General features: G+C 41.6%; 1 protein-coding gene across 4 annotated transcripts in view; it reads right to left on the reverse strand.

Moving 5' to 3' along the window:
• ELMO1 (engulfment and cell motility 1) overlaps positions 1–22773 on the reverse strand; it is a 321010-nt gene that overhangs the window by 74556 nt on the left and 223681 nt on the right. The window contains exon 1 of one of the 4 annotated variants that reach the window (XM_076330870.1): positions 9886–10245. The exons of the other annotated variants lie outside the window; for them this stretch is intronic. The gene's annotated coding sequence lies outside the window, so the exon portion shown is untranslated. Of the gene's footprint in view, positions 1–9885; positions 10246–22773 lie in introns of those variants that run through there. 4 annotated transcript variants of the gene reach the window in all.

Consider the following 22773-nt stretch of genomic DNA (forward strand, 5'->3'; position numbering starts at 1 on the left):
TACAGGAGAGCTCTTTTTCATGATGCTAACTGAAGTTTTGCCAGAGGTGGGATTCCTAAGCAGGGATAATTTTCATCATTAGTGCAGTAAGGCCATCCTCAAAAGACCCAAAGAAAAGAATGACATCTAAGCATTACACTGAAACCAACTACTAGACCAGTGAAACTCATTTAAAAGAAAATCTAACAACACTTAACTGGCTGCTAGGTTAAGCTACTTCGTATTTAAAGACCAGAAAGTCCAATGTGGCTCTTGATGAGACCAACACAACTGACCGCAGGGGATTTGGATTATCATGTTTAGAAATCAGTGGTTAAGGATCCCGAATTACCACAGGATTAAGAGCAGAGCAGACAAAAGCTCACTCAAGTGATCAAATGCTGCTGTCAAACACACACAGTTTAATCTTCCTCTCTATCAAACTTGAAAATATGCACAAAATAGTAGAAATCTGCTCTTTCTGTTCCTTTTCAAACTCATACCAAAAACCTCTCTACGGGTGAAATATTTTCAGAACTCAACTCCTCCTCAAGACTGATACCAGCAAGAAAATAACTTGAATGGTAGGTAACAACTTTAGGCTGTTGTACAGTCTTGTTTCACTTATACATTTGTCAGCGTGGTATACCTATTAACTTAGCTGCATTTTTTTTAAGATGCCTTTTAAGTCTGCCTAGAATCACAGGAAAAATAAAAATAACCTGGATCTGCATGTTCTGCAGAAATTCACATTTCCAGTGATGAGCCTGTGAATTGTATTAGTAAGGAGTCTTCTAGGACTACAGGGCAAACCAAAAGGTGACGTATTCCTGGATTATTTATAACATCTATACACACAGAGCAAACCATTTTTCTTCTTACATCAGCAATGCCAAGCATCCTGGTTATCTCCTCCTATTACATAAAACTGGATTTTCCAATAGTTTCTAATTGGATGCATGCATACTAGTGTCATATTAAAAAAACCTTCCTGCCCCCAAGACCAAGGGACTCGGCTTTCCTAAGAAACCTCATATACTTTTCAAAGTAGCTCAAATCATATTTGGATAGCACTTGCATATTGGAGTAATCCCAGTGAAATCCATAAAATGGCTCCTGTGACTAGTTCTGCTTAGCACAACAGAGAACTACAGAATTTGTTATTAAGCAACCTGTTCCTAGATATAAATTAAATGCACTTTGGTTAATTATCTGCTCTCTTTCTCACATACGCAGACAAAACTGAAGAAACAGAAAACTAAATTGCAGAAACTGTAACTAAGACAGTATTTTTTTTAATATATACAATAATGTAGCAGCCTCCTTTCTGGCCATTATATCAAGACTTGCGCCAGTCCACTGCAGAGTTAAAATAAATGTAAAATATTACAGCCAGAATTAAAGCGCTAAGCATTCACAGCAGGGCTTGATTATGAACACATCATGATCTAAAACGCACACATCTACTTCTGCTGAGTCAATGTGGTTTTAAAAATAGTGGATCCTTTCTTAAAAAAAGATTCCCTACGTCTTTAAGGCTGTTAGGGTTAGCACGGACTATTTATAGGCATCAATGAGAAGGAGGAAGTCTTACTCTGCTCTCCTACTGTTCGCTATCGCTAAGAGGAGCTTGTAGGTTTTCAGCAAAATCTCTGCCATCTCTTGACAAAACTGGAATTACCAACAGGGGACAATTGCACAGCAACGAGATAAATCAGTGCTATTACAGAATGGCTTGGAATGATGGAACAATTTGATTGTGCTGCTGGACTGTAGCAGCCAACTTGGCTACAAGTACTTTCTTTCTCTTCCTTTCTCCCTGCATCCTGAGAGCAAAGCAAGTAACAAGCTGTTATCCCTGGTGGAACATTCTTTTTCATATATCGGTGATCAAAATTGTTGCTTGTTTTGCGATTGACTCACACAGAGCTCTGACGTCTTTCATTTTCTTTAGGAGGAGGTGCCTTTTGACTGACTTCACAGTACAATTTGACGACTTCACTCCAGAAGAAAGACAACCCCTTGATTCTGGGGACCAGCCTGAAACTGACGGGAGTTTTAGCACTTGTTTCAACACAGCCAAGTTTTCGCCTTCTGCACTGGGGTTCCTTTTAAGCAGCTCCTGAGTTTGCACGCTAAGCACAATGCTCATATAAGCAACAAATACTGCTGAGGCGACTGGAATTGCAAAGCTGGACCGCTGTGCTCTGCACCGAAACTCCCACACAACCTACTGCATTCACCTTTCATGGGTGCCCTGTGGCATCGGCCACAGATAGATGCTCCAAATGGGCTGTGGCATGAGAGATGCACAATCCCCTCGTTAGGTTACATGGTTTGCCAGCACGAATGATGCAGAGGCAATGATGAGGACAGCAGATCAAGGGCATGATCTGAAAGGATCTGGATTCAGGCCCAGGTGTCTGCCTGTGCAGGAGATCATGATGAAACACGCACATTTCTTTACAATCACAAGAACTACACACTGTGATTATCTTTTGGCAGCCCACTATTGCAAACTGCAACAACCTCTGGGATTTTGGTGCAATAAAGCCTTTAAATCATAGCTCGGGCAGACTTCTGGAACAAGCAGCAACTGCGCTCTGGTGTCTAAGTTTAAAAACATATAATTAGCTGTGAGGCTTTCCTATACTTTCCACATTACAAATCTGTCATGTATCTCTCTGACTGAAAAAAATGAGTTTCATTCAATTACCAATACCCAATAACACTTAACAGAATTAGAAAGGTGACTATTTCCTTCTTGGTTGAAACCTGACAGCAAAGTGCTTTATAATCCAAAAAGTCTGACACACATCCAGCAATTGTTTGTCTTACCAAATCAATGATAAACGCTAATGCTCAGATCTGTATGCCTGAAACACTTGATATTTACCCCACAAAAAAAATTCTTGGTTAGAAGTTTCTAGCTTATACCTTAAATATATAATAAAAATTCAAAGCCTTGAAATTTGCTGGGCTAGAACCTTTAGCAGTGAAAACTGTTACTGGGATTGGCGCAAAGTTCAGTCTGGAGTAGAGGCCCATGACTTTGAAAAGATGGAAATCCTGCATGCAGAGGTGGGCTGATATATAATTTCATGCATGAACAAGCAGAACTTATTTTGAGATTCACTTGTACCTTTTCTGTACCATTAGAAATGAGCATAATTCCACTTGCAATTGAAAATGGGACTTAAGACATTCTAAGCATAACCCCAAAACATTGTGTTGATGTTTGAGATAGAGTGTTAATTTGAACAGGGGATTTTAAAAGGTAAGCTGGGAAGTGAGAAAAAAGGAATTTATTTGTGAAACAACTGTGAATAGACTTTCCACTCTTGTATTAAAATTTTAACTGGGTTATAATAGCATTTAAAGGCAGAAAAATTCAAGACCAGCTATTAACATATAAATATAATCCAACTTCTCATTGCAGTTACAAAGCATCAGAGGTATTTCTAACTCAAGCCTTTGCCTATTTACTCTATGCACCAAAGCAGCTAGTGGCGTAAAAGTGAGAGGTTTCATGGGCATCATGTACCTCTTCGCAGCTGTAGCTGTTTCAAAGCGTGACCCCAAGAGCTTGAACAGATAATAAAGAGTGTCACATCAGGGAGGCTCCCCTTTCTGAAAGCTAAGTGGAGCTTCTGTCAGCCAAGTGGCTTAATTCCACCCTACAAAAGGAGAGTATGGGGAGGGGGAGAGGAGAAGGTCCCCTGTGAAGGCATGGAGAGAGTCAGGAGACAAGACTGGTTAATCTATGGTCCTTCCCTGTGGTTAGCGCCACAGGTACGTTTTAACCCCTTGTGCTGAGTACAGGGACCGTGAACTGGTTTTCTTGCAGAGCAAAGTTCTTCCAGCTATAACGTTCCTCAGCATCATGCTGAATTATCAGATGCAGAGGTGATAACCTTGTGGAGGTGACAAAAACTGGGACATGCTTCCCTTGGAGAGGGTTCAGCACAGTAGCTCCAGCACATTCTGGCACATCCCAGCTAGCTCAAAGCCAAGGGCTCTGCTGTGGCTTGTTGTGCTGAGGCAAGGGCACAACACAGCAAAATGCACACCTTGACTCCCCTGTGCCTTATGCCCATAATCTATCTACATGGAGGGCAGACGGGCTCTGCAAAGTCAATCTGCTGCTTTCACACAGGACAGCAGGAGACACAAACAGATGAACAGAGCTGCATTTCTTGCTCTGCAGATACTTACCGGGACAGTCAAAGCAGTCCTTCAGGAAGTATTCACTGGAGCTGGGATAAATCTATGACAATTTACACCTTTGCCAGAGAAGGGTGGAAACTGGGAAGGACACCACACCTTGATGAGGGGCTCCAAAGGCAGCATAAAATAACACCATCCTTTGCAGTGGCTTCTGTTAGGCACCAGGCAGAAAACCCAGTCTAAAGTTAGAACCTTATTAACTTTCACAGCAAAGTGCTCGCAGAGCTGTATTTGTAGGGATCTAGAAAATCTATTTCTGTTTATATTTTCAAGTCTGTTTAATTACCTTGGTGAGGCTAACAAATAAAGAAACATTCTGCTGCTTCTGAACAGAAGAGCTGCAGCTAATCCTGAAGGTCTTCCCTTCATTTCCAAGATCCGTGGGTGCGTGTCTTTTATAAATGTGAACTCATTCAAATCTTTTCACCATTTCCCCCACTTTCTTTTTTTTTTTAATATCCATTTCATTCTCACAGGTGTCAGAATACAGTGACAGCTTTGATCTTATTGGAGATAACCATATGTGGGCAGATTCTTTTTCTTGAAATGCAGACTGGGAGTGGATCCAGAGGTCAAGCCAGAAGGTTACATATATTTGAAAACCTCGTTTAAAAGAAAATCCCTTTGTGTGGCTTCTAATATGCCTTTGGATGTGAATCTTGAAATACCTAGCTATGAAAGCTGCTCTCTGTATCACGATGTTCCAAGTCTTAAGAAAATTGAAGTTCAAAGAGAAGGGCAGACTAAGACAGTTGGGTTTATAGCTATGGAACAAGCACTTTTTTTGCAACATCAAAAGCGCTGATAAAAGCAGTCCACCAATTCAGGATAAGAGTATATTATTTCATGTATTAATTTGACAGTGTGCTAGCATTAATACGAAGATCTCCTTTTTCACCCCATTACAAGATTGATTTTGTGCATTACAGAGGAGTTTAAAACACCCACACTATAGCTAATCAAAGTCCTAGTTTATATGAAGGTCATATGTGTCCTCTGAGGTCTGACTTTCACATGTTTTTTTGAAACCACTAAATTCTTAAGTAGTGAAACCTGCCAGAATTTGCGTGAAGTACAGAAAAAGGGGATCTATGTCCCGCAGACTTTTCAAAATGCTGCAGATTTATTGCAATACGTATGGGTCCTGCAAGTTACCAATACCAAGGATGCATAACTCAATTCATATTTTCATTTTCAGAGTGAATGTCATGACCTTACTGTATTGGAACTTTATTTAATTTAGGTGAGGTATGTATGTGGATGATGCTACACTGGGAAAAGTAAGTATGGAAGACAAAACACTCCAGTTACATGGCCTCTGACTCTGGATAAAGAAGTTGAAACTGAGTCTCCCTGATACAAAGCCTATCTTTCTTCCCATCATGCTTCTCCTCACAGGGGCATGTCCCTTAGAGGGGCTGTAGTTCCTAATGATGGGGAGTGGGGTATGTGTGTGCTTCTTTTTCTTAACTGGGGGGCAAAGCATCTGGAGTGAAAGAACACAGGGCAGAGCAGAAGGAATTTTGCTCCACTCGAGCAGGGGAGGACCCAGATACTCCAAGAGAAGTACCGGCGATACCATCTCAAGAAAAAGGGAGTTAATAAAAAATTCTGCTTGTAGCCATCACTGCTGCTGTTCCCACCTTTCCAAAGGAGCAGCAGGTGGGGCAGGATATTAATTTATTACAGTATTCTAGTTCTCTGGAAGCCATCAAGTCAAAATGTAGAAAGACATCTATAATTTCTTGCTTTTACATTTTTGCAATTAAGAACAGTAAAAAGCGGTGGTTTGTGGTTGTGGTTTTTTTAAGAGACAAAATAAATGAGCGCCATAAAAGCAGCACACTCGGATGGGGGCAGACATGCTTCTAGGGGCCTGCGCTGGGCTAAACTCTAATTGCAAATGATAACATACGTGAGGTAGTGACACGCAATTCCTCTTTACGAGACCACTCCTGAACTCCTGCCAAAAATCCCTCTGTATGCCACTTAGTGCTTCAAGACAATGGAAGAATAATGACAGGTCTGTAAAATATGCTGGAATTGACAGTTCTTATTGTTCTGAAAACTTTTTGTGACGCACAGGAGTTTTCAGATTAGCACTGCACAATGTTGAACAAAATGGGTGTCAAGCAAATCAATGAGCTTTTCACGATTCACTCGTCTTTGTTTTACTGCTGTTCCATTTTTATTCTGTGCTTGGTGTTGCTTTGTTGTGTGCACTTGCCATTTGAGATGCGAGTGTGCATGTACTGAACAGGGACTGAGAGCTTTCTGTAACTTGGCATGATGCTCTATGTAAGCCAAGTCCTAGCATGGAGTAACTTTTCCTAGAAATGTTTTTTTCCAGACACAAAATAAGGAACTGTTCTCATTTGAGCTGTTAGTCTCATTTGGAGTTACGACTGTCTGCAATTCATTTGGATGTAAACATATCAGAGCCACCTAAAGAAGAGTATTTGGTTTGTAGTTTGCATAAAATTGTACCTATTTGAATAATGGGGTGAAAACAAAAATGCAGCTGAGGCAAAACTGAAGACTGGTGGCTCTAGCATGTTTACCTAGAACATGAATGACCACAATGTTTCTACTGAAACTGAAGGAGGGTTAAGATCCAGGGGAAGAATGAATATTCAAATTCAGCATTTCTGGATATGTATAAAGCCTCCCTTCTGGATTTCTGCTCTACGCTTCCAGTATAGACTAACATAAGAGAATGAGGCTCTGCAAGCAGACAAAGGATAACCTATTTAAGTTTAAAGCCCATGGAAACAAGGCAAAACCTGTGGAATTCCCGGTCCACTCAGGTTTTCAATTTTACTGTTGCTGAGGAAAATGGAGAGGAAAACCTGCTGCCTTTGTAAAAATCTTGCTCTTCCAAGAAAAACGTAAGCACAAGACTGAAGTTCAGATCGATGTCTGGTGGCTTCTCGTGTAAGTGAATGGCGGTATGCCAATTTGGTCTGGCACCAAGCGTTTTAGAAGACATGAGCCCATCAAAACCAAGTGTTTTCCAATGCAACCAATTAAAGCTACCTCAAGATAGCATTTTTCAGCTTCTGCATCCTCCCAACTGCTGCCAGCATGCCACAGCTCTCACTGATGCCTACTCACTCCTCTGTTGCTGGAACTCTTATAGCCTGGGAATCTGAAATGCCTCTCCCACATAGATCATTCCCAAGCACTAACGACAAGCAACTGTTCTCTGCACCATCAGGTCAAAAATCTAATGCAAGCGTGCCTTTGACTGCAACACAAATTTTTCTACCTCGGGCACCACTGTGGTTTGACTGATCCATTGCGCTATCCAAAGCTTAGCAGTTATAGGCTGTTTCTCTCCCTCCCCGTCCCCCTCCTTTATCTACTAACGCACAGGGATAGACAAGCACACAAATCCCTTCAAACAAGGTTATGGGAGATATAGGAACTCTATCAGTCACACAGTATTTGCCTAATGCTAGTGACGAAACTTGAGAGATTTATGTTGTTTGAACTATACCTCTGGAGCTCTAACAAGAACTAAAATACCATCTTAAAAGTTGCAGTGACCTTAAAAGACAATGTTCTCCTAGGCTTTCACATTATCAATCAGAAAATAAAGCAGAAGGTAGTATATATAGAATTAAAAACCCCCAAAGGTGCAATGGAGCTTCATTTTGATGCATCCCAAAGGTGTTCAAAATGACCAGCATGGAGCCAGGAACAAACCATGCCCAGGTGTGCAAGAGTCCAAGCTCTCCCTCAGCTTTTTATGGCATATCTCAGCCTAGATCAAAGTATCCACCTCCAAGATGGGAAGTGGGCACATCTCTTTGCCTAGACGGCGGTACATGATGGGATTTTCAGCCACATCAGTGCTAAGTAAATACAAATAAATGATACAAACCCCTGGGGAAGGTGACATAGCAGCTAAATATGTGCTTCATTTCAAAAATTTCATTCTTGGCACTTGCATCACTGCTAAACAAAAATAAGCATTGCAATAAGAGCTAACAGTTCTCTCTTTTTTGCATAGATTAGGAAAATTACGTTGTTTTTAAGCCCAGTGCCATAGGATGCCTGGGGCCATCATTTCAATAAAAGGCAACCCAAACATCCCTGGGAAACAGGGAAAAGTGACATCTATGCCGTCAGAAAAGGCAATAATTCAAGCTTAATGAGGGGTCCTCCTGCATTTGTGATACACCGCGTTAAACACTCAAAAGTACACAGAGGAGCTTAATATAGCCTTCACCAACAGACACTCTCACTGTGTTGATGCACTGAATTCTATGTTCCTTATTTTTCTAATTTATTTTGATCAAACAGTTCTTGAAAACACTGACAATTCTTTTTGGCATCAGCTCTGAGGCAACGCAGATTCCTTTAACTGAAGAGATATGCTCCACGGACACACCTTCCTGCCACAACTTGCAAGGTAGTATCTCAAAATCAAAGCTGACCAGTTAAGCCATATCAAAAAAAAAAAAAAAAAAAAAAAAAAAAAATCACACTCTCAGCCTGAGATTCCCAAGCAGCAATGTGACTTCCCGGCAGCTCCCAACACTGGGAAAGGAAGTTGTGCATTTAGTTCTAAAACGAACACAAGACACCGAAAATGGATCCCTAAAGAGCCACCAGATTCATATGATGTTTGCACCTAGTTTGGTTACTATAAAATTCCTGATACACATGACTAGCTCAGGCATAGAATGAAAATACAGAAAGTTTTTTCTAAATCTTGTTGTTCCTATTTCTATCCTTTCTCCTATGTATTTTCACAAACCAGATAAGATGAGTACAGCCTCCAAGAGGGTTAAGCAGAGAGTCACTCATGAGCTCCGTGCAGCAAAGCTCCCGGACTAACAGCAAATACCTGATAAAACATGAACAATGCTGAGCTGAATTCATGGCTGGTGTAATTCAAGCAATCCCAGAGGGTTACAGAGGGACAGATTTGTACACACCCCCTCCCCCATCTAAATATACTGTTTCTGCTTTACAGAATCAAAAGCAGAGTCCCAACAGGCAAAGGAATCAACTTCTAACTCATGCCCCTCAATGGTGAAAAAGGAAACTCTCCACACTTCTCGCGTACTCACCTGTTTCATCAACAAACAGGAAAGCTTTTGAATTAAATGTGTTTTTTAAAAGCCTCCTCCAAAGAAGAAATGACTTAACCCCCCCCAAAAAAAACATAAAGGGCAGGAAAAGCAATGGTTCTCTATGCTGAGCACAGTGATGAATGATGAGCAACTCGTGTTTTCTTGGCTCAGGGTCTGAACTAGTGTTTGACAAACCATTGTAATAACGTGCCTGTTATTATTATACCAACACCACAAATGCTGGTGACTACATATGGGCACCTCGGACTTTTGTGCCTGCGATATTCTGCTCCATGTGGTTTGCTTTCCTTTTCAAAGACAGAGGCGTTCTGAAATGCCTCGGAGAAAACAGCATCCTTCCACAGACTAATCTTAATTAGGCTAAACAACCACCCAAGGCAACGCAAACAGCTAACTAGTTTGTCTAATGCCTGAAACCATTAGGAAGAACACGTCTCGCTACATGCGAAACAAAACTGAGAAATCCTTCGCGCTATTTGCAGTTGTTACTAATTTGCTTTTGCCATTCCTCGACACCATTTATTGATCTGTGCCCGGGCTGAAATAGCAGGATAAAGTACACGGATTTACTTACAGAGATCCCGTAGCTCCATCGTTCCCGATGACAAATTCGCCTCCCACACGACAGCGAGCGAATGACTTAATGCTGCTTTTTGCGGAAGGCACAATGCGCGCGAGCGGCAGATGGTCTCCGACGAAGCTCTCTAACGAGATCCGTCCTCGGCGTAGCCATGTGAGAGGAGCAGACCCCCTCCTTTACACACCTTTGCCTGCTCTCCCGTCCCCGTGCTGCCGGGGCGAGCATGTAGCTTTGCTTATGTTGCGGGTACCCGACGGCCAGTCGGGCTCCCATTGGCACGGCCGGGCGGCAGCAGCCAATCGCAGCCCGCTCCCATTTCGGGGAAACTCCTGCCCATTTATTTAGCATCTTGGGAGACCATATTTCTGAGAAAGAGCGCCGCTCCCCCCAGCATCCTACCATCAGACGGGGTGCGGGGGGGGCGGAATAAATAAATCAGAGCTCCCCATCTCTGGGTCTCCCCCTCTCCGCCTGCTCGTTTTTTCCCAGGGCCCGGCGCTCGCCCGGAGGGAGCGAGGCAGCGCCGGTGGGGACCCGGCACCCGCGTCCACCTTGGCGGGGGCCGTGGGGGAGCGCGCCGGAGCTCCACAATTACTCGCTCCATTGCCATGGAAACAGCCTGGATGCAGCGGGCTGGATTTGTGTAGCACATCTGCTGCCAGGCTCATAATCAACTGCAATCTCATCTTTTTTTCCTCTGCTCTCGCTGCTTATTTGATTGCGAGTTTGCTTTCTCTTTTCATACATGCTGGGAAAGTACACGCAGACAGAGCTGTGCACACGTTGACTTTCTCCCTGCACAAACACACCGTGTTACGTATATGTATATGAACATATGTACATGAGAAGTATTCACTCGTATGCATGCATTTGCTAAGGAGGTACACTCCCTGTGTGCCCGCTTGTATTTCCAGTTTGAGTAACGGACCAGCACAAGACAAGACTGCTGTATGGGCCGTCAAAATACCACATTTCACTTTCCAGTTCCATAAACTGCATCTGTCCAAAATGAGGTCAAAACCTGACACAACTATCATGAAACTTCCTAAGCAATCTGCTGTTTTGCTAGTGGGCTTCCAAAATTATATCTGGCACCCACAGAGGGTGACCTGAGTCTTCAGGCAACTAATTCTACACTGGATGTTCCCTATTCTGCTCAGGACCTGATGAAACATGCCACCAGGAAAACTTCACGCACAAAAGGGTTGTTATCGATGGGTATAAATCTCTGTGCTACCCTCTGACAAGACAAGAAAGGAGAGATGACTAGGTCAGAAGAGGAAAGAAAGCAAAGGGACTTGGCAGTTTGGGGTAATTTCTGGCTACTCCTCAGACTTTCTCTGGGACACTTGAAAAATCTTTCATCCTCTCCAGGCTTCTGTTACTGAAACTGCAGAGTGGGGAGACTATCTAAATGCATCCATTTATATTACAAAGATAACCCCAGACAGACTATGAGACACTGCCATACTATTATAATGGTGTTAGAGAAGAATTTCAGATGGAAAAAAGGAGGACACGTTCCTTTTTCACGGACACTTACTTTCATTTATTTAACTAAAAGAAGAATAAAAAATGAAGGCCCCTCTGAAAAAAAAAAAACATTCCTGTATTGCTCTAATAACAGATAACCACTGCATTAGCCATTGTAAATAATGGCATTTTAAAACGCGTCGTGACAGTGTCTTGCAGATAGATTCCCAGATCTCCTTGTATAATAAACACCACTCCTTGTTAAATGTCTTCTACCAGCCTTCTGTGGGCCTAATCCAGAGTCCAGGAAGGTCTTTGAAGCCTGTTGGTCTAGTGCTCCAAAGCAAGGCCAAGAACAGAGCGCTACACCAGGAGATCTGGCTTTTCAGGGCATCTGTCACTCAATTATCATTTTTGACAGAGAAACGAGCTTTTAAGAGAACTGTATTTTTTAAGCGAGCTTTTGAGAGAACTGTGTTTTTTAATGGCTCAGGATGCCATAAGGATTCACCTCTTGCAGTGCTGTACTTCTTCCGGCTTTTCATTTTCCTTTAGAGCAGCACCACCTCCTACTTCCTGCAGCACCTTCGCTATAATCATTACCCTGAGCTTGCAGGCTTTTGTGGTCACTCTTTGAGTTCTGAAACATTAAACTGTGAAAAGATGTTCAATGTGCATTTTAGGGGAAGGGGGGGGCTAATTAAAAAGCCTAGATCTGCTGACAGGACTCGCTGGGGAAAAAGCAATCCATCCAGTTCCATCTCCCTCCCACCCCTCCTTCCACCTAAATCACTGAGGGGAGAAGGTGGTCTGAGGGTGTGGAGCATACCATCATTTGCGTGTGAATGATGAAAGCAGCTCAGCAGTTCCAACGTTCATGTTGCTAGCTGTTATTGTCATGTCTTATGGACTGGAAGCATTGTCAATATGTGGAGCTTAAGATAGTCACGCAAACCATAAATAAATATATAAAATGCTACCGGACAATGAAAAACAACTGTCACATTCCTAGTGGGTTTCTATACTGAAATTTTTTTTTAAGCCAATATTAAATTGGAAAGCTTCCTAATCAAATGAATTTTTCCTTTCTGTTGTATGATACACAGAGTTCAAAACTCTCCATCAGGCCGTGCTTTGTTAAACAAAGCACTGCTGCAAGCAAACGTAATGATTATCAGGGCAACTTTGAAGTATCTGGGGAAACCTTTCTTTGGCCCAGTTTCCAAAACTCTTCATCTGCATTTCACCCACTGACAGGGAGAAGACTGCGTCCCAGATTAGGGCAACCAGTCAACAGCTCAGAAGACCCATTTTTAACGTCTTTTCCTGCCATAGGAAAGGAACAGAAGTGACAGAGATCTCTGCTTCTGACGGCAGCGAGCTGTTAGATTTAACTTTAAGAAACCTCACCCTTTGTCACCTTCTTTTCTTAGTAATCTCCCCTGTAAATTGCGTTTCTTTTCCTCCCAAGGTTGTGGTGTGAGAATAAACAGACTAAGAATTTTGCTGCACTCTAAAGCAGGACAGGGCACAAATACCTAAGAAAGCTTTTAAGGGAGATCAAAAATTCAAGGCTAGAAAAATCCAAGCAATTTCAAAGCAACATAATAAATGAGATTTGTGAAAAATCTTCTAAGACAGCGGGATAAAATGATGTTGTCAACCAAAAGGATCAAAGATTTCCAGGAGGGCTTCACACCGAAGCTGCTACTTGCCAATCCGACAGCAAGCTCTCAGCAGTATGCTGTCATAGGCTAAGACCTGTTTGTGTGTGGGAGCTGAGGAACAACCAACAGTGATATAATGCTTACTCATCCTTCTAGATCGTGGGTTTTACTTTTTTTAGCCTAGATACCTACATGGGGAAGATGGTTAACCTGCTAACACTTCCCAAGTCACAGACTCGCTGGTTGGCTCCCAGTGACTCCTGTTCCAGCGCCATAAATTACCTGCCAATTCTCAGTAAACTTTCCATCCCTTTCAAAAGTCCGTTTGTAGAAGCAGCTAATTTGCACCAGGAACAGCTAGTCCTATTCATTTATTCCAGGAATACCTACAGATTTCCCTTCCACATCTGTATTCTTGAAGCAGCAATTAGGACCTAGGCTGTAGATAGTACAAACAAGTATTTCAGAGACTTTCAAGGCCAAATTTAGTTTGGTTTTCCCCAAATCCTAATATCAGAAAACCTTATGCCTCCTTTATCAGGAGCCCCCTACGCTTTATTTCAAACAAGCAGGTTTGGGCATTTTTGTATGTTTATTTTTTCTAATATTCCTGCATCTGAGAAGTTTCTGGATAGCAACACATAAACACAAATTAAAATGAAAACGCTGGGCCACAGCATAAAGAGATATCTATCCTTTCTGCCACTTAAGACAGCCTTACTACAAACCACAGAGCTTATCTGACTAGGAACGCCAAGTGATTTATAAGCTGCTGAAAACACTGTCAGGAACACAGCTTTGCAAATCAGATTAGACATGACCTTCAGAGGTGATCTGCCACCACAGCACCCAGGAAGGTCCATATGAATTACAAAAACACAGAACCTTTCGTTCTGCAAAGCATGGATGGGTTTGATTTCCACCATCCAAGCACCAATGTGCATGTTCAATATTCACTACCTCCTCCTGTACTTCAAGCACAGGGAACATTCAAGTCTCTTCCTGCACCACCAGGCAAGTTGGCCCCCTTCTGAGGATGCATACGTATGTTAAAAGCCTTCGAGATGCAGGGAGGTGCGTTAAAGAAAATCTCCACTTCTCTTATACAAAGGAAATTAGAGCTTTATAGAGTTTCATACAACAGTCTTGGACATAGACAACAGCAGTCTGGATGATGACTGTCTAGGGGTGTTGAATCTGCAATAATTCTTCATCTTCTCTGACAACTGAAGTTCTTCAGCTAAGCCAAAGACAGCCTACAAACAATCCTGAAATTGGCTACAGGAACTGACATGAATATTTCTCAGTTTTCCTATTGCTAAACGATTACACGTAGTCTGGGTGGTGAAAGGAGACTTCCTAGTCTAGACAGCATGACTGTAGGCTCCATTTCCACCTCCAGCGTTAACTCCAAGAAGATCTAAAATGCCTCATGTTTAATGCAGAACCGAAATATCCCCATCTTAAAAAACAACAACAACAACAAAAAAAAGAAAGCCACCACAACCACACATAAGAAACCTGGTGTAAAAAAAAGGAAGAAAGAAACTGGGTTGCTTAGAGGAAGACTATTCTGTCACAGTGAATAGATTTGAAGTTGCATAGATTTTGATATACACACACACAAAAAGAAAATTATTTCTAACCTTGACAATGGAAACAGCAAAGCCCTATCTGATCAACAACCTCAAATGATGTTTAGGTTTAGAGGTAGTGTCATATACAACCACAGTTAGTTTGTCTTTGTATAGCTATCATATTAAAAAAAACCTCTTAAAATACACAAGTCCCTGCAGCTGTCTACAACCTTTAAGTCTTGCCATTTCAAACATACATAGCAGTCATATAGCATGAAAGGGCACTGAAGAATTTCAAATCAATTATAATAAATCCAGACAGTAGACAGAAAAAGGTTTCACGGTACACGTCATCGACTTCAAGATTCCTTACATAGCACTCTTAAGCACACAACTGCAAGGGCCACAGAAATCACCTTCTGAGTTTTACGACCCTGTATCAGTGCTATCTGCCAAATCTATCACATATTCATCATCTGCAGTTGGGGTTAGGGTTTCTCTGCTCCCTCCTTTGCTCACTTTGTTCAAATGCGATCATAATTTTGCATCAAAAACCCTTTGCAACATGCTGAGAGAATTTTCAGTCATGTCATCTTAATCTTGGTTTTCTCATTTACCCACTTGGTTTGGAGCACACATGGCCAGGACAGAACAATTTCACATCACTGCAGCATTTTACCTGCAATATTCTTCTACCTTTAGCTACTTCTCCAGCTCATGCTTTGCACAGACTGCCAAACAAGCAACACAAGCTGGATTTATCTGCAATCCGAACAGTCTGAGACTTCCCTTTAATGCTTGGTCTCCATAGGACGGGAACTGAGGTATGTACATTGTACTACTAATACTGTTGAAACAGATTATGCCATGTATGTATTTGGTCTTGCCTCTCTTACATGCATGTACGCTCCCCTCCATCTTACTCCTTAGTGCATTTTGGTTTTCTTCTTCTGGAAGATGCAGATTAAATCTCTACTCGATCATATGAAATGGCAACAGAATGATTTATTTTTACTCTTCTGCTTTTAACAAAACCGAAGAACAATAGAAGGGACAAAATAAAGGAAAAATTCATCTCTCTCAGGTATCTGAACTTACTTTGATGCTGTCACAGTTCACCATTTAAATAATGATGCATGGGGTTTTTTTTAATATGTTAATTACATAAATAGGTACTAAGGAACTACTTAAACAGGAGATTATTTACCCCATTGACTGTAGAAGCCCATGTGTCAGCACATCTGCTGCACAGAAAGATTAAATCTGTTCACACAAAACTCATGCTCTCTCTTGCTAATGGGGAAGAGGTTAGTGGTGTGAGACCTGAAGCAGGGGCTTTGGGTTTTATCCAACAGGCCCTTAAGACTGGCACAATGGATCACGTTAGCAAACATCCCTAGATTTCTAAAAACCCTGTACATACTTGCTGAGGCATTCTGGAAAAAGAAATAGCATTTTTATTCAGGAGAGTTTTCTACGTGTGGTTTAATTTCAAAAGCTTCTGCTCTGTGTTATTTAAGGGTAACAATCAGACACCCAGCAGCCTTTAGAGGAACTGTATTAGTGTGATTATGCACTTTTAAGACCAGAATGACAATTCTGGTTCATGATGTTTAGAAAGAGTGTACTGAAAACAGCGCAATTACAGAGTTATCTTTGCCTTGGTTGACCTTCCCAGCTGCTGTTGAAGGACCTCTAGACCATTATTTTAACAGCTGTTGATGGAGGCCTATCCACCATTTATCGCATTCATTTCAAGCTACTTCCGCATCACAGGCTCGCAGGGAAGGGTAAGGGTCAGAAGGCTCTGGAGGTGCAGAAAGGGATTGCCAAGACCACAGTTAACGGGAAGAACAGAAAACATGAGTCTAGTCTCCAGGTCCAGCAAGTGCGCAACAAACTTTCTTGAGAAGAACAAGCTCTGTCTGCTTCCACCTCACAGGCATGAAAGTCAAATTAATACTCACATAAGCTGAAGGAACAGTTAGGGCTGTTTACCACGTAGTTATTTTTTTTTGTAAGTATACTCTAATAGGGGCAATTTACTGAGTGGATGCCTAGCTTTAGCTAGAAAGGGCAATACCCTCCATACCCTCACAGGGCAATTTGGGGGACACAAAATGAGTTACTGACACTCCTATACTGTGTCAGTCTCTGGCAGCACACCGTTCCCATGGGCTTCAGAGCCTCCCTAGGTTAAGCTGGGCTTTGCAAACATCCCTTTCTCAAAGACATTAACAGCCACTTTTTCAATCCATGTACATGGAAACGTGCAGCCAAATATACATACCCCAAACACATGTCGCATGCACAACAGAAGCATGCCCACACACGCCCATTCACAGACAAACGTAGTATAAATAATCTCGCTATATAAATAGGCTTGCTTAAATGAAGTCTCTTGCTTAAATAAGGCTGACATAAATACTCTTTCTTTTATGTTGTCTGTTGCATCTCATGTTTAAGTCTGGAAAGTGGCAACCATTTTGGAACGACTGGAGAAACCCCAGCAAAGCATATTAATACCCCACTCTGAAAGTCAACAGATATGAAGGACAGGTGAGCTCAGCATCCTGATGTAACATATCACTGGTGAAGATTTTGTGAAAAGGAGAAAAGGCAGGCAACTTTTTTTTGTGTCTCTGATATCAAGATAGATAAATATTAGTAAGACAGGCAATAAGAAATTGCAATCAGAGGAGATCCTCGAGCGCTAAAGCAGCAGCCCACACAAAATCAAAGTTATAATACATTCTCAGTTGCACCAAAAAAAAAAAGGGGGGGGGAAAAAAGTATTGGAAAAGGAAAAGTAACTTTCTGCATCTTTGGAAGGACACCAGATGATTGTCCATACTCCTCACTATGCTCATGTCTGTATTCATCAATATGGTTTTATGGACATTTTCTGTCTTATCCTTTTAAAAACATCTCAAGAAACTGTTAAGACTGTTTTCTCTGAAGATGGGTAGGAAGGACCGGCTGTCAGAAAGGACTCTCTGAACCTCCATCCAGCAACCTTACTTCACATTCAGCCCACACACCAGGCCCAGCTCTATCAGTGTTCTGGCTCGTTTTGTCAGGGCTGTTGCAAACGCTCAGAACTTCCTTCCCACTAATGAGTCTCTTTCTAATCGATCTTCAGAGTACATATTTCTTCAGTCTCAATCATCCATGAGCTAAAGATTCTGTCAATACTGCAGCATGGCCATGCTTGCCATCTCAGAGGCAAATCTTGCCTTGTACTCACTCTCTTCATTGAACTCTGCTCTTTGCACATGGTAGGTGGAATGATTACTTCATCTTCCAAGTGACGAGACAAATTTATAAAGGTCAAGCAATGCAGAGGCAGTTGCAACAGTGGGTACAAACTCCAAGTTTTCTTCTCCCTTCATTCCCCAGCCTCTGAAGCACAAACATATTTATAGTGCTAAGCCAGTAGTATTTCTACCTGTTACATTACCGCTTTATTCAGGGGTTGGACCATTTTCATTCCATTAATGCTTTCCTTTAAAAACATTTCAGAATTGGTTTTAAAAAAAAACCAAAACAAACTGATAGAGGTTTAAAAAGATTTCAGTCTTCCTTAATCATGCAGGGATATATTTTCAAAGCAGTATGCCAGGAGTATTCCACGTGACTCCCATTCATGTTGAAATTAGAGTCACCAGAATAAACCCCATATGCTGCTTTGAGAAGGTACTGCAACTTGTCCAAGGAAAATTTCTGCAGCTTAATGGTGCTTGCACAATTTTTCTGCCTGCTTTTCTTCCTTTGATGCCTGAATATATTTTTAACAGCCTCTTTTTTTTTTCTTTTTTGTTAATACCACTTTGTACTGTTTGGAAAAATAGAAGTGATTTGCTGGTTATCTTGGTTCCTTTGCAGCCCTTTTATTTTAAAATTATCAGTTTAATCAGAATAGCTTTGCTCTGTAGTATGCAAAACATCCAATATTACTCTTTTTTGATACGGTCACTGTAGACAACCTTTCGATCGGAGCCACAGTCCACAGTGAGGCCTGGCTGCCTTCCACACCTGAGCTGCTGTCCTATCCAGTGGGGCTCAATGTTTCCGCGTTAGCCTGAAACTAATTTTCACCTCTGGACAGCGGGGAACTTTCTTCCAGAAAGGCTGAGGCATAGTCTCTCCTTGGCAATAACAGCACCGCTGCTTGTACTGAAGCCAGGCAACATGAATGTACAGGTTTTTACATTCAAGGTCCCAGTCTCACATGTCGATTTTCTGCCCAACACAGAGCATCCATAACATCTGTGGCAGCTGCAGAAGCCCACCCACCCAAAGCCAGCTGCAGTGCTGGGCTTGCCTTGAGTACAGCTTGTCCTAGTTTGCTTTGGTAATCACAGCAAGCATTGCATATGCTGTGCTCATGTACGCACACACTGATAAATGCCGGTTGATTATTAAATTTGTCATTTATGACTAGAGTCTTCCTGGTCACTTAAAGAGAGAGAGAGAGAGAAAAAAATTAATTTCTGACAGCTCCAGTTCTCTTGTCATTGCTCTCTAATTTTTACTGCTTACTAATGCCGTGCATGAGAGATTGTGCACAGAAAGACAGTGTGAATGCCTTCTCTTCATTTTTTCCTCATCCTTCTCATTACTGTCCCAAATTGCAACACATTTTAATTTCAGCCATTTACATCAAAAACGCAAACACTACATCTAACCACTTCATTACTTTAACCTTTAAAGGATGTAAAGAAAGGGAAAATATTTTGCTTAAATGTGGAAGGTGCTTCCACCACAGGGGAAAAAAAATACGTCTCCTTGCTAACAGATCATGTATCAGGACAGGAGAAAAGAAACCAAGATAGGGTTGTCCCATCATTAAAGCACTGACAAGTGAGGTGTGGGCTAAGTTCCCATCTCTACCACTGATTTTCCAGGCAACATGCAGCAAAACATCATTTATGTATTCTTGTTATCCAATTAAAAATTAGTTAACATCACCTTTCCTTTCTCCTTTTTTACCCGTTGTATGTTCTGTCAATTTAAATGGCGGTCTCCTTTGGTCAGAAACCCATGCTTAAAAGAAAAACCTGAAACTTCCCAGAATGGTGGAGTGATAGCTTGCACATGGAGCTATAACCTGTAAGGAATGGAGCTTTAGCTAAAACAGAGGTCTGTGTACAAGACAAGCACTTAAAAAGAAAACCAAACCAAACAAACAAAAAAACCAACCCACAAACCAACGAACACCCCAAAAACCAGTCCACTAGTAGCCAAACATCGCTCTGCAATTGCTACACACATTGCTGCTTTAAGCATGAGGGCTCAAATACGCTAATGAGTTAGTGGTTAGACAAGTTACCACATCAGCCGAGCTGCAGTAGCAGCCAGTGGTCAATATTTAGTAAAACATACTTACCTAAATGTTAGCAAGAACATTTTGAGGAAATGCTTTTGACCTCGCGTTTCTGAAGGAGCTTGAATGCCCCTGAGTAATAACAGCTCAGCTGTCAGAGCTAAAACAAGTTAAAACCGCTTTAAAGGGGTCACTGCAGTTAATGGGGAAAGCCTGCCTTCTTACAAGTGGCTACTGCATCCATCACAAGGATCTTTTGCACTTTCTTTAACATTAGAAAAAATTTATGAGATTGGTTGATGCTGCATCTGTGTTTGTTTTCATGATGAATAATGATATGAATTACTGTTTCTCCCTGTTTTGTACTGGATAAGAAAGCAGATTTTACACATAAAACTACAGAATAATTCAGGTTGCTAGAAAACCCTAGGCATCATCAAGCCCTGCAGACGCAGCAGAGCTACACTCAAGCTTAAGTCATGTTGCTCAGGGCCTTGTCTGGGTGAGTTTTGAGTTTCTCCAAGGATGAACATTCCATAATCTCTCTGTGCAACCTGTTCCAGCGCTGCACCAGTATCAGTAGTTGGGAATATTTTATCCTTACATCCTACCAGTTTCCTTCACTGCAACTTGTCTTTTCTTCTTTCACTGTGTACTTCTGAGAAGGGTATGCATCTTCTCTACAGCTTCTTGTTCAGGTAGTGGAAGCAGATACAACTGGATCCACCCTCCCCCCCCCCAGCCTTTTCCAGGATGAACAAATCTAGTTCCTTCACATTCCCCTTGAACGCCACGTGCTCCATCCCCCTTAATCATCTTGGTGGCCCTCTGCTGGACTAGCTCCATTTCATCAATCTCTCCCCATTACTGGGGCACAAAACTGGACACCGTCCTCCAGCTGCTGCCTCACAAGTGCCAAGTTGGGGGGAATAATCCCTTCCTTTGACCCGCTAGCTATGCTTTAGCTAACGCAACCCAGCATGCAGTTAGTCCACATCACAGATGGGTGCACTGCTGATTCATCAACACAGTGACCATCCTACAAGCAAACACCTACAATTATATTTGTAAAACATGAAATTAGTCTTTCTGAGTCCTCAGTTTGCATTGGCGATCACCCATCCTCAGCTTGCTGTGGTGCAGAAATTAATATCAAAGCCCTGACCATCATAAAAATCAATACTAGAGACTGAAGTGTTACTCTAGTACTAAAATCAAGAAGCGTAGAGAAGGAAATTAGAATCATCAAATTCTTTCAAATGATAGTAACTAAAGCAAATTGAGCAGCTATGAAACATCCTGTTCTCTGGAGTTTAAAAGCAACAAGGCAATAAAAAACCCCTAACCCATGCATAGCCAAGTAAGTTTTAGGAAGAGATTTTCTTTCTTTTCTCCCCAAGTAGAACCACCAGTTTAAAGATTTTGCTTTAGCTGGTACCTTAAAGATTTTACACAGCGAAGGGCCATTTAGGCCATGTATATAACTGAAGCCATTTGCAAGCTGCATGTATACAATGCCTTCTACCTGAGGTTTATCTCCCAGATTGGTGGAGACAGTTCTTTTCTCTAAGTAAATTAAACTTTGCAACCCACTGTATGCGGAATTAGGCTAGACAAAAGACTATCCAGTTCTCTGCCATCATTATTAAAATGTTGTATTTATGCTGTTACTCATGAGGGAAGACTTTTTTTGTCCATATAGCTACATTTTTAGGAATAAGAAACATGTCTGTGCATGTAATTTTGACTTCACAATTTTAACAGTGTCCTTCAGATTTCTACCACTGCTGAAAATACGTAGCTGCCAGTAACCCCCATCCTGGCTTCACAAACTGGCTTCCGATATTCTATGACCTCAAAGGGTCTTTTCTGATCTCTTGACAGGAGATGTGGCTGTGCAAAGTAGTCAGCAGGTACCCCATCTATAGAAAGTGAGAAAAGTCATTAACACCCTCCTTAAGACAGGTGGAAGCGCTGTATGAGCCATGCTGTTGCTCCAAGGAAAGGGGACAGGCAGAAGGAAAGACTGGGGGAATAAATCCTGTTGGAGGTCAGAGTATTAAACAGGGAGAGAGGCTAAAGGAAGCTTCACTTAGAACAGAGAGAAATCCAGTAAGATTTCTACATCCAGTCACTAGTTTATATGCGTGCTTTTAAAAAAAATCACATACAGGCCTTAAAATGCAGAAGTATCAGTTATGTGACGATCAGATCAATTCAGATTTAAAAAAAAAAAAAAAAAATTCACCAGGAAGAAAACAGCCCTTTAACAACTTCCAAATCCCTAGCTTACATAGAAAAGAGTTCTTGGAAGGAATCTGAAAATCTTGACAGCTATGAGATTACATCCTTCTTCTCACACATCTGAATTTACAAAAATAAGGATGTTCCATGTTCCTACTTGGTGACTTTTAAGACGTTATTTTCACTATGAAGGGCTGATCAATTGCTTCTGAAAAGGCTGACAGTGTAACAATGATACAGCGAGATCTGTAGTTTTCTTTTGACTCTTGGTTAAGTACAATAAGAAATTCTAGGCAGCCTTTACTATTCAAGCAAAATGGATACAACTGCAATTTTTAAGTTCTTGCTGCTGAGGTTCTCATATCAGCAACACAACAAAGATCAGCCAGTTTCCCTGAGACAGAAAACTGATGCTCGAAATCTGAAGATACACCTCCAGAGAGAAAAATTACCATAAAATTCAAAGCATGTGTGGAAGCTATTTCCCCAGATGCTTTCACTCCTCTAGACGCAGACTTGACATTCTTGATGCAAGGATGGTTCTCGAGCATTTCAGTTTCACGGTCGTGGCATGAATATCTTCAACTGACGTGTC

This window comes from Aptenodytes patagonicus, chromosome 2 (assembly GCF_965638725.1).
Source record: "Aptenodytes patagonicus chromosome 2, bAptPat1.pri.cur, whole genome shotgun sequence".
In the NCBI taxonomy this organism is placed as follows: Eukaryota; Metazoa; Chordata; class Aves; order Sphenisciformes; family Spheniscidae; genus Aptenodytes; species Aptenodytes patagonicus.